This window comes from Rattus norvegicus, chromosome 2 (genome assembly GCF_021556685.1).
Source record: "Rattus norvegicus strain SHRSP/BbbUtx chromosome 2, alternate assembly SHRSP_T2T, whole genome shotgun sequence".
NCBI lineage: Eukaryota > Metazoa > Chordata > Mammalia > Rodentia > Muridae > Rattus > Rattus norvegicus.
Genome location: NC_141535.1, coordinates 137,797,145 through 137,806,739, shown reverse-complemented (window position 1 = coordinate 137,806,739; position 9,595 = coordinate 137,797,145). Strand labels below are relative to the sequence as shown.

At 46.2% G+C, this 9,595-nt stretch overlaps 1 long non-coding RNA gene across 3 annotated transcripts; it reads left to right on the top strand.

Annotated features, from left to right (window-relative positions):
• Nucleotides 1–238: 238 nt before the first annotated feature.
• LOC147996251 (uncharacterized) lies at nt 239–6,009 on the top strand. 3 transcript variants are annotated; one of them, XR_015674594.1, is made up of 4 exons: nt 239–489; nt 3,196–3,539; nt 4,899–5,026; nt 5,426–6,009. It is a non-coding gene; the product is annotated as an uncharacterized LOC147996251 (long non-coding RNA). The 3 variants fall into 3 exon arrangements; XR_015674583.1 differs by lacking the exon at nt 4,899–5,026 and having other exon boundaries at nt 249–489; XR_015674601.1 differs by lacking the exon at nt 4,899–5,026 and having other exon boundaries at nt 323–489; nt 3,196–3,553.
• The last annotated feature ends 3,586 nt before the right edge of the window (nt 6,010–9,595 follow it).

Here is a 9,595-nt window from a genome sequence, read left to right as displayed (position 1 = left end):
ATCCCTCGGTGTTCCCAGTCTCCCTTTGTAAGTTTATGAGTGATACCTTCTCACTTGAAGTAATAAGGTGCCAGTGTGTGCCCAGAGGCTCACCCTGGACAGTCGTTGCTATTTTTTTTGTACACAAGACACAGTCATCTTGCCTCTGTTTATGCTCAAAACGAAGCCAAATGTCCCTTTGTAAAATGGTGTCGGCACAGACAAAGCTTCTCCCGAGAGCTACTGTTTTACACACTACAGACTCACTTAGAACAGGGCAGTGGTTCCAAAACGTAGAGTGGTGCTTCAGAGTGGGCGAAACCTCATCTCCGCGAGAACCGCCAGTCAAACACGGGCTTGCTTGGATTTGCAAGAATTAGGAACGGACAAAGCACACTCTAACAGATGGGTAAGGAGGAGGAAGAGGAAGAAACGGAGGAAGAAAGGAAACCACTGGGGGTGTGATCCTTGGATTAGTGACAAACCCTTAACACGTTTCAACTGGTCACGGTAAGCTCTGGAATGAAGCTCAACCAAAAGTATGTTAATTCTAACAGCATGAAGTTGCTGTTCCAGGAATGTGTTTTTAAAAGCCTTTCCTGGAAAACTCTCCTTTCTTACAATAAATAAATAGGAGGCTGTGTGAAGGTGTTGCTCTGGGGCTCCAGGCCCAGCTTGCTCTGTGGGTCGCAGGTCCGAGCAGGCAGGAGAAGGGAAGCATAAGGCCTTGCAGATCCATGCTCTTTTCCAGATTCCTTTCTCCCTTGAACAGGGACGTGACAGTCCCTGTCTGGGGTCCCACTGCTGTCACTGAGAGCATTGTAAAGCGCTTTGCACTCTCCAAAGGAATCATGGCTTTTGACACCATTTCCTTATCATGTGTCATGTTTAAGCCCGTGCTTTCGAAATCAGGCAGCAATGCCAAGGGTCATCTGTGTCTGATTAGCAGGGTTTACTAGAGGCCATCTCTCACCCTTCTCTCTGTCCTGGCTGACTAACCTCCAAAGGAAAACTGGGAAACAGAAAAAAGAAATACAACCCCACTCCACCCTTACCCTGCCCCACCCCCACCCTACCTCCACCCCCCTCACCCTTACCCTAGCCCCACTCCACCCTCACCCTACCCTACCCCATCATCCCTACCCTAGCCCCACTCCACCCTCACCCTACCTCACTCACTCACCCCCACCCTAGCCCCACTCCACCCTTACCCTACTCCACCCACTCACCCCCACCCTAGCCCCACTCCACTTTTACCCTACTCCACTCCCACCCCATCCCCACCCCCACCCCCACAGTTCTCCCATCCACCCAGCATCATGCTAGGCACTGTGGGCCTCGTTCCCTTTACCACCCCACAGGGAAAGATTTCTTATCAGCATATCCAGAACAAATGGACTCAGAAAGACAAAGTATTGGAACCAAGATGTCAACCTAGGGTTTCCTGGGTTGTACTTCTTTAACGATGCCCTCGTCCCTGCGTGATGTTTAGAACAATTTGCCCAGCTGGCCTCCCCATTTGGGAACTGCTGGTGAATGAGCATGCTGTCATACCTAATACAGCAAAGGATGGCCATTGCTGCTCAAATTAAAACCTCACTTAAACGGAGGTCCTGAATGGAGTTCGGTCGGATGTAGCCACAGGCTTGCCTTACTTAGCTCTGACCTCCAGTCTCTCGACTGGCTGTGAATTTCTCAGACTTTGTACTCTGTGGATGGGTGGTGGTGTGAGGCAGTAGAAGAAGGCAAGGGATCGAGGGTAATTGTCCTGACACATCCTCTCCTTCCCTATCTCGTTTTGTTTTGTTTTAGTTTGGAGTTCTGTTTCTTTGTTTGTTTGTTTGTTTGTTTTTTATCCTCCAAACTTGGCTATTTCTTCCTGACCCAGACCCTCCTACAAGCAGCAAGGAACCCAAATAAAGCTCAGAGAGATCTCTATCAACGTCCAAGATCTTTGCCTTAGGTGTGTTCCTTAACCTTGTGATCTCTCACTTTCTTCTAAAAAGGACCTAACTCAGCACCTGCACATATAAACAGGGACCCTGTGGTTTGTTTCCACTTTCAGAAGCCTCAAACTGCTTTGCCTCTCAAACTTCAACCCCCGAGTATGTGTGCCTGTTAGGCCCCTTCCCAGCTAAACTCTGAGGTTTACACTACAGTGGGCAGAGACAGCAAGCAAAGACAGAAAGGTTTGAGACAGATGAAAAGAGACCCGTTCATGAAGAGATGCTAAGGGGGCCTGGAGAGAAGGCTCAGCTGCTGAGAGAACTTTTTGCTCTTTCGAGGAGGGATCTGGTTTTGGTTTTCAGCACCCAAACGGTGATTCACAATCATTTATACCTCTAGAGGGATCTAATGCCTTCTTCTGGTTTCCCTTGTACCTGGCACATATGTGTGCACATACATGCAGGTCAGACACATCATATACAGTGTGTCTGTGTGCGTGCGTGCGTACTATGTGTATGTAGCCCTCTCTGTATAGATTAGTCTTGAACTCACCCAGTTTCCACTGCCTTTGCCTGCTGAGTACTGGGATTAAAGATGTGCACCACCATTCCTGGCTGAAGTAAATAAATTTTTTTAAAAAAGATGTTTAAGGCCAAAAGTCTGATATTCCCTGCATTGTTCAGAGCACAGGCCTGGGTGAAGGATAATCTGTCTGGGGCGGGGGGAGGGGAAGAAGACACAAGGTCAGGTGCTTGCTATGTGTGTAAGAGTAAAGGCCACCAAAAACTCAGTAATCAAGAGAAGTAGTATTTTAATACAATATTCCTTTAAAATCACAGCTAATGTAAGAAGTTACAATGAATCTAACCCCAATCATATAAATGGAGACAGGATCGATGTGAGTGAGACCCTCCTGTGCCTCGGCTCCTGTGGCTCAGCAAACAGCACTCGTTGACAGTGTCGAGTTTTCATATGGGGGCCTCTTAGTGCTTGGTAATGGGTCATTTCTCACTAGAGCCCATTCCTGAGTTTGAGGGGAGTTGGGGCCTGTGTTTATGAACTCCAACTTCACCTAGCACACCCCACCCCCGAGCTGCAGGAACCCTTACCTGCCATCTTGTATTCGGTCACTTCCTCGTGGATGCCATCCCCTATCCTGAACCCCCATCGCCTCACTGAGCCGAGCAGTAGGGCTGTGATACAGGGTGGCTCTTGGTGGGGCACAGGTAGATCAAGGGAGCTTAGGCTTCCAACGTGTGCATCCCACAGGAGGATCCCGCACGATGGTTATCAAAGCAAACCAGGATACTGCAAGGAGCTGGAAATCATGGACACTGGGCTCCAGTAACAAGAAAAAAGAACCCAGAGACAAAGGCACCTTTGGCTGTTCCTTGTAGATGGTTCCTTGGCTTTCATGGTCACAGTGGTTGATGGCCACTAAGACCCTCCTCAGCCCACACAACTGTGCACAGGAGGATCCTGGCTACGTAACCTAGGAGCCTTGAGATCTTGGAAACTTTATACAATTGCTTCAAGTCTCTTTCTCTACCGTAGAGTGGATCTACTAATCCTACCTGCCCCAGAGGGCCCTAGGGAATGAGAGCTACTGCCAGGTATGACACATTCAGTAAGTACACCTCTGAGGGATTTGTTAATCTCTTTAACACAGGATCTCAATATGTGGCCAGGCTAGCCTCCAACTGGAAGTCAAAGGAAGTGAGGCTGATATGAACAGCCGGCCTACCAGATCAGGATGGGTCGGAGGGTGGGACCAGGATGGGATGCATGGTCTGGCCAGGATGTGTTGGCCAGCCGCACCAACCACAAGATTTGCTGTAAGATTCCTGTCTCTGACCTCCTTCTATCTGAGCGGTAAGGAACAGCAAAGTCTGATTCCTGTACGCTCGGCAAGCGCCACCTTCCCGTTTCAGTCTGTTCCAGGCAGGAATCGTAGACCAGAGAGCCGTCTGGGTCTGTGTCCCTGCTGCTTTCAGAAGAGCCAGGACCAAAGCTGGGCCCATTGTGTTCAAGAGTTCGCGTTAGCAGAGAAAATCTTTCTTAGCTCACGTGAAACCCTATGTACACACTGCAGTGTGTGATCTCCCGCCCTCCTGCATGTGTGTTTTTAAAAAGGAGAAGGAATTCTTTAATGTCTAACAGGGTGTGACTGAAATTTGGGGCAGGAAAATTCATTTTTTCGGAACGGTCTTTTACTTCTTAGATTTTCTATTACATTTCTTTAGTGTGTATCTATGTGCATTCATACCACGGTATGAGTGGGGAAGGCAGGGCAAGGCAGAGTTTTCTCTCTTTGCAACATGTGGGTCAGGCTGTCAGGCTCAGGGACAGGCCTCTTTAAACACTGAGTTGTCTCTCTGGCCTTGCTTCTTAAAGATTTTTTTATATATATATTTTGCTTACTTTTTAAAAATTTTGTTATATTTTACATGCAGCAGGTTCTCTAGCATCCTAGGCCCTATCTTAGGGGTTGGAACTGAAGGTTCCCATGCATTTTGAAGTGTCTTTGGTGGGTATCATGCTCACTAAGAGCTCAACCCATTAAGCAATGCCACAGGAAGTGGGCGGCTGTTGATGTCACCTGTGATTACACACTCGGGCCTGACCTCTTAAAACCACAGTGGAGACACCAGACCACAGCTGAGGTAGCTGTAATCTTACTGTATCATCATGATCAGGCCGCTTGGCTTCCTTAGGCCTCAGTTTACCCTCAATAAAACAAGAATATTATTAAGCCTGTGAGGCTTTTGCGGAAATCAAATGACGTACTGCAGAGAGGGTGCTCGGTAACTGCGCGGCATTATGCCTCATACTGACTGCTCCATGTGTGTGCCAAGACACTTAACTTCAGCCTTTAGAAAGACTTACCATGGAAACAAAATAAGAAACGCAGAAAGCTCAGTCATAATGCTTCCCCTGACACGCTGCTTCTATTCACATCTCTGTACGCGCAGCCTCGTGGTGACGGTGTTGGTACTCTCTTCCTACTGAGCCGCCCGCCTACTTGGATTTTCTTAGTTGTCAAGGTGACTGGCCAGCTTCAACTTGTAGAGGAGGTTCAACCAGGAGCCCTGTAACCGAGGTGGGAAAAAATCACTTAATGGGCCCCACGCGACGTGCTTTTCCTCTTATGCAAACAGCACTCAAAACTGAAAGTATGTCATGAATTAAGTTATGAAAAGTTGCCTCACCCAACACCATACCTGTGCCAGGTCCAGATGCTACCACCCTGACAGTTCTATGTTCTTTTCAGAGTTTTGATAGATTGGGACCGGGATGGTTAGTTTTGATTGTCGACTTGATAAGATTTGTAGTTACCAAAGAAACAGAGTTCTGGGTGTGCCTTTAGGGAACCTCTTGAGACCTTTGGCTGAGAAGGGAGACCTACCATGGAGAGGCAGTGAGATCCTGAACTGAATTACAAAGGAAAAGGAAGACCACCTCAAGGACCAACATTCACCTTTTTCTGCTTTCTGCCCAGGGACATGATATGACCAATCACTTCATATCCCTGCTGCCACGTTTCCACACCATGATGGGCCATATCCCCGAAAATTGTGAGCCACACAAGCCTGTTCTTCCTGAAGCTGCGTCTGTCAGAGTTTAGCTCCGGCATGAGAAATGATGCGGTTACAAGGACCCAGTTTAAAAGGAAAGATTGTGATTCTTTCGGAAAAGAAGAGTCAAGATGCTATCCTTTGGACCTCCTTGCCTCCTAGGTCACTTGAGTCCACGAAAGAGGGGATGGAAAGTATGTTCTTCAGGATAAATGAAGTAAAATTCCATTCCAACCTCACTGCAGAGCAGAGGCAATGTTTCTGTAAGGCCTGGGTCTTTGTAAGTGATCGAGAGAGATTTTTTTTTTCTCCCTGTTTTCTCTATTCCCCATTCACATGGACACACTAACCTGAAACCAGAGTCTTTCTACTGTTCCAGGAGGAGACAACTGAGTAAGCATTAGCAGAATAAAATCTCACACTACCCACTAACCCTCACAGCCCAACACCAACCTTGGCAATGTACCGACTTTGGGCTAAATAAAATTTATGATTCAAAGAAAAAAAATGCACAGAATGGTATTGTCAGGTCCTCAAACTATCCAAAGGAATATCCAGAGGATATCTGTGTGTGTGTGTGTGTGTGTGTGTGTGTGTGTGTGTGTGTGTGTGTGTGTATCACAAAGTTCAAGATTCCATTTCTCTATATACAACCTCAAATGTACCAGAGATGGAAAGGGTGCTTAGCCAAAGACAAGCTTTCATTCTACTTCAGAAAGAAAAAGCACAGATATATAAAAACAGACCTAAAATCTTGCCTCAGGATCATCAGACCGAAATGGAAGAAAATATCAAACACTGAAAGAAGCCTAGTGCAGCTTCCCCCTCACTCACACTGGAGGCTCGGGAAAGGCAGATCCTTGACAAGACTGTTGAGCCTCCCTTGTGGTAGTAGGGATCTTGCCATTTCACTCTGACCTGACCGAGGACCTCCCGCAGCTACCTTTATCCTGCTTCATGTACCTAAGTCCTTTGCCATAGGAAAATGAGACCAAAGGCAGCAAGCAAACTACCAACAATGGCTGCTGGACGAAGGGAACCTGCTAGGAGTCTCTCTGTGGCTCTCCAGGACCAGAGGCTCGTGCGGACGAAAGAGAGTGAAGCCCGTCTCCCCATGGCTGACCGGGTGGCTTGTGGTGGCCAGCCCACTCTTAAACAAAAGATGCAGTGCCAAGAGCTACTGGGCCAGTTGCCAAGCACAAGACCCCCCCCCCCAAGTCCGTTGGACCAACTTTGCCACGTGTTCCCTGTGGCAAAGCCATAGAGCCGTTAATCGTTCTAGTTTTCAGAGCTGACATTTGTCTAATACCACCATGATGATTACTTCATAATGTTCGTGTGACTTAACTAAACCGACTAAAAAGAAAACGTTTAGCACACAACCCTGTACTAACTACATTTTCATAAGCATTAGTTGTGGTTGTCACTGATATTGTTAGAGTCTCAAAAAGCAGGGAGTAGCAGCACATGAAATGCCTGCTCTAAACCCTTCCACCCGTGACTGTTTGCAGCTACAAGGCTTCATCCGGGTGTTGAAACTGTTTCTGCTCCCAATATATCATTATAGCTCCCAGCATTAGGGCTTCACTGGGTAGTCCCTCCCCCCCCCCCCCCGCAGGTTCCTGCGTGCAGGGGGAACGGCCTAGGCGTTACACTGGTACAAAGCACACAGCCAGGCATTCTCACTGTGCAGAAACAGCTTCACTCTGGCCAGCATTGCTGAACCAAGGGCTCACCAGAGAGCTGCCTCAAGGGAGACACTTTGGAAAGCCATGATCATCACTTTTCTCATTGCTTCGATCAAACGGTGGAGAAAGAAATGTAAAGGAAGGCTGATATCTGTTGCTCATGGTCTCAGAGGGTTCGGTCCCTGATTATTTGGCTTGATCGGACCGATTGCTCTTCCTCTGGAAGTGAGTGTCGAGCACCGCTAAGCACTGAGCCATCTATCTCTCCAGCACCCCAAACATTATTCTGTGTAACAACTTTTAATGAAAAAAGGAAGACAGTGCTATGTAACTAGTTGTTCCTCTTACTATTCAAGGAATAAGGCGGCAGAAAATCCATACGTAATCAATATCAATGCTTATATGTTCCTCCAACTGCTTATCAGCTGCATGTGGTTAAATCTGTGTAGGCAGGGCATGAGGAGAGGGAGGGCTGATGCTCTCTCTCTCTCTCTCTCTCTCTCTCTCTCTCTCAATGTGAATGTGTATGTATGTATCTTTCTCTGTGTGTCTGCGTGTGCGAATGTGTGTATACATGTGTGAGTATGTGTGTTTCTGTATGTCTGTGTGAGTGTGAATGTGTATGAGTGAATATGCATGTACATGTGTGTATACATGTAGAAACATGTGTGTGTGAGTGTGCATGTCTGTGTTTGCATGTGTCTCTGTGTGTGTGTGGATTGACAAACAGACTTAAAGATTTCTCACATGCTCATGCACAAGGACAAGTCCAAAGTCTAACTGCTAGCAGGCTGGAAATTCAAACAAGAGCTGAAATTAGGCCTTGAGTTCAAAGTTCATGTCTAGGATGAGAACACAGCAAGAATTTCTGTTAGTCTTAAGAAAAACAGAATTATTTTCTGGGAAATACCAGTTTTTGCTCCTAGGGCTTTCTCTGAATAAATGTCCACATCGAGGGGTTGGAGTTGAGACAGGGTGCCTCCATGAGGTCCTGGCTGTCCTGAAACTTGCTCTGTACACCAGGCTGGCCTTGAATCTTCAAAGATCCACCCATTGCTGTTAAAGGCATGCACCTCCATGCCCTGGATGCTCACACTTTTACAGATAATCTCCTTTAAGGTGTGCAGCACCTATGTGTGCCCTGAATGCTTACACTTTTAAAGATAACCTCCTTTTCTCAAAGTCAACTGAGATAAACATTAAATGCATCTCTAAGAATATTTTCACAGCAGTATCTAGACAAGTATTGGACCAAACAACTGGGCAGTATTATACTGGCCAAGTTGATTAACCATCACACTGGAGATGAAAGTATTTCATTAAAGGGCTCAGTAAATGGATTGAATAGGAGCCAACGGGAAAAAATACTGAGCCAGAATATTAAGTACAACAGCATTTGTTCCAAGCAGACCTCAGAAGTGACAAAGACATGGGAATTATTAAATAAAATTTAGGTTTGCGTGAAATATAGAATGCCGAGCAGAAGGAGTCTCTAGTGCAGAAACTGTAGCTCAGTGGTCGTGTGCAGACGTGCTGGAAAGGAAGGAGTGTGGTTAACAATGTCTGGGAAGATCAACAGTAAGTTTCCCAAAACAAAATAAATGCTTAACACCCCCAGTAGAAATTTCTCACAAAGGACTTCTAGGTTAATTAATTTAAAAAAAAAAAAAAAAGATACGTTGTAACGAGTTGGCCTCACACAGCCTTACTCTAATGCTAATATTGAGCCACAAAGACCTGGTTGTCCCACAGATGAGGGACTCCGAATGTAGACCCAAGTTATTTCTGATTGGTGACTAAAGATGCTGACAGCCAAGAGCTGGGCAGGCGAGACCTAGGCAGGGTTTAGGGTTCCTGGGTTTGGGGGTCGGAGGTAAACCAGGAGGAGAAGGTAGAAGAGGAAGGAAAAGCCTCCATGATTTATGTGAGCCAAAAAAAAAAAAAGAAAAGAAAAAAAAAGAAATGGCCCTGAGGACTGGCCAACTGGAGTTAAGAGCAGCCCAGTAGAACATAGAAAGTAATAATTCGGGCTTATCAATAGAAAGGTAGATTCTAATAGCATAGAGGGCAGATATCTGCCCAGCTCTAGTGCTGATTAAGGCTTATTGTAAATATAAAGGTTGTGTGTGTGTGTGTGTGTGTGTGTGTGTGTGTGTGTGTGTGTGTGTGTGTTATCAGGAACTAAATGATAAAAGGTAGAGTAGAAACCCTGGATTAGGATTAGGTCATTTCAACAATACCTGGACTCATTTGGGTAAAATTTAAGGTGAATGAAGACTAAAAGACAATTCTAATAGCTTGCAGAGTATAAGTTGATTCTAGATAGAATTAAAAGAAGCAGAATGACAAACATTTCCTCAGCCCTGGGAAGACAAAGCTTTATGCTCAAGGAGCCAAAGGTAGAAA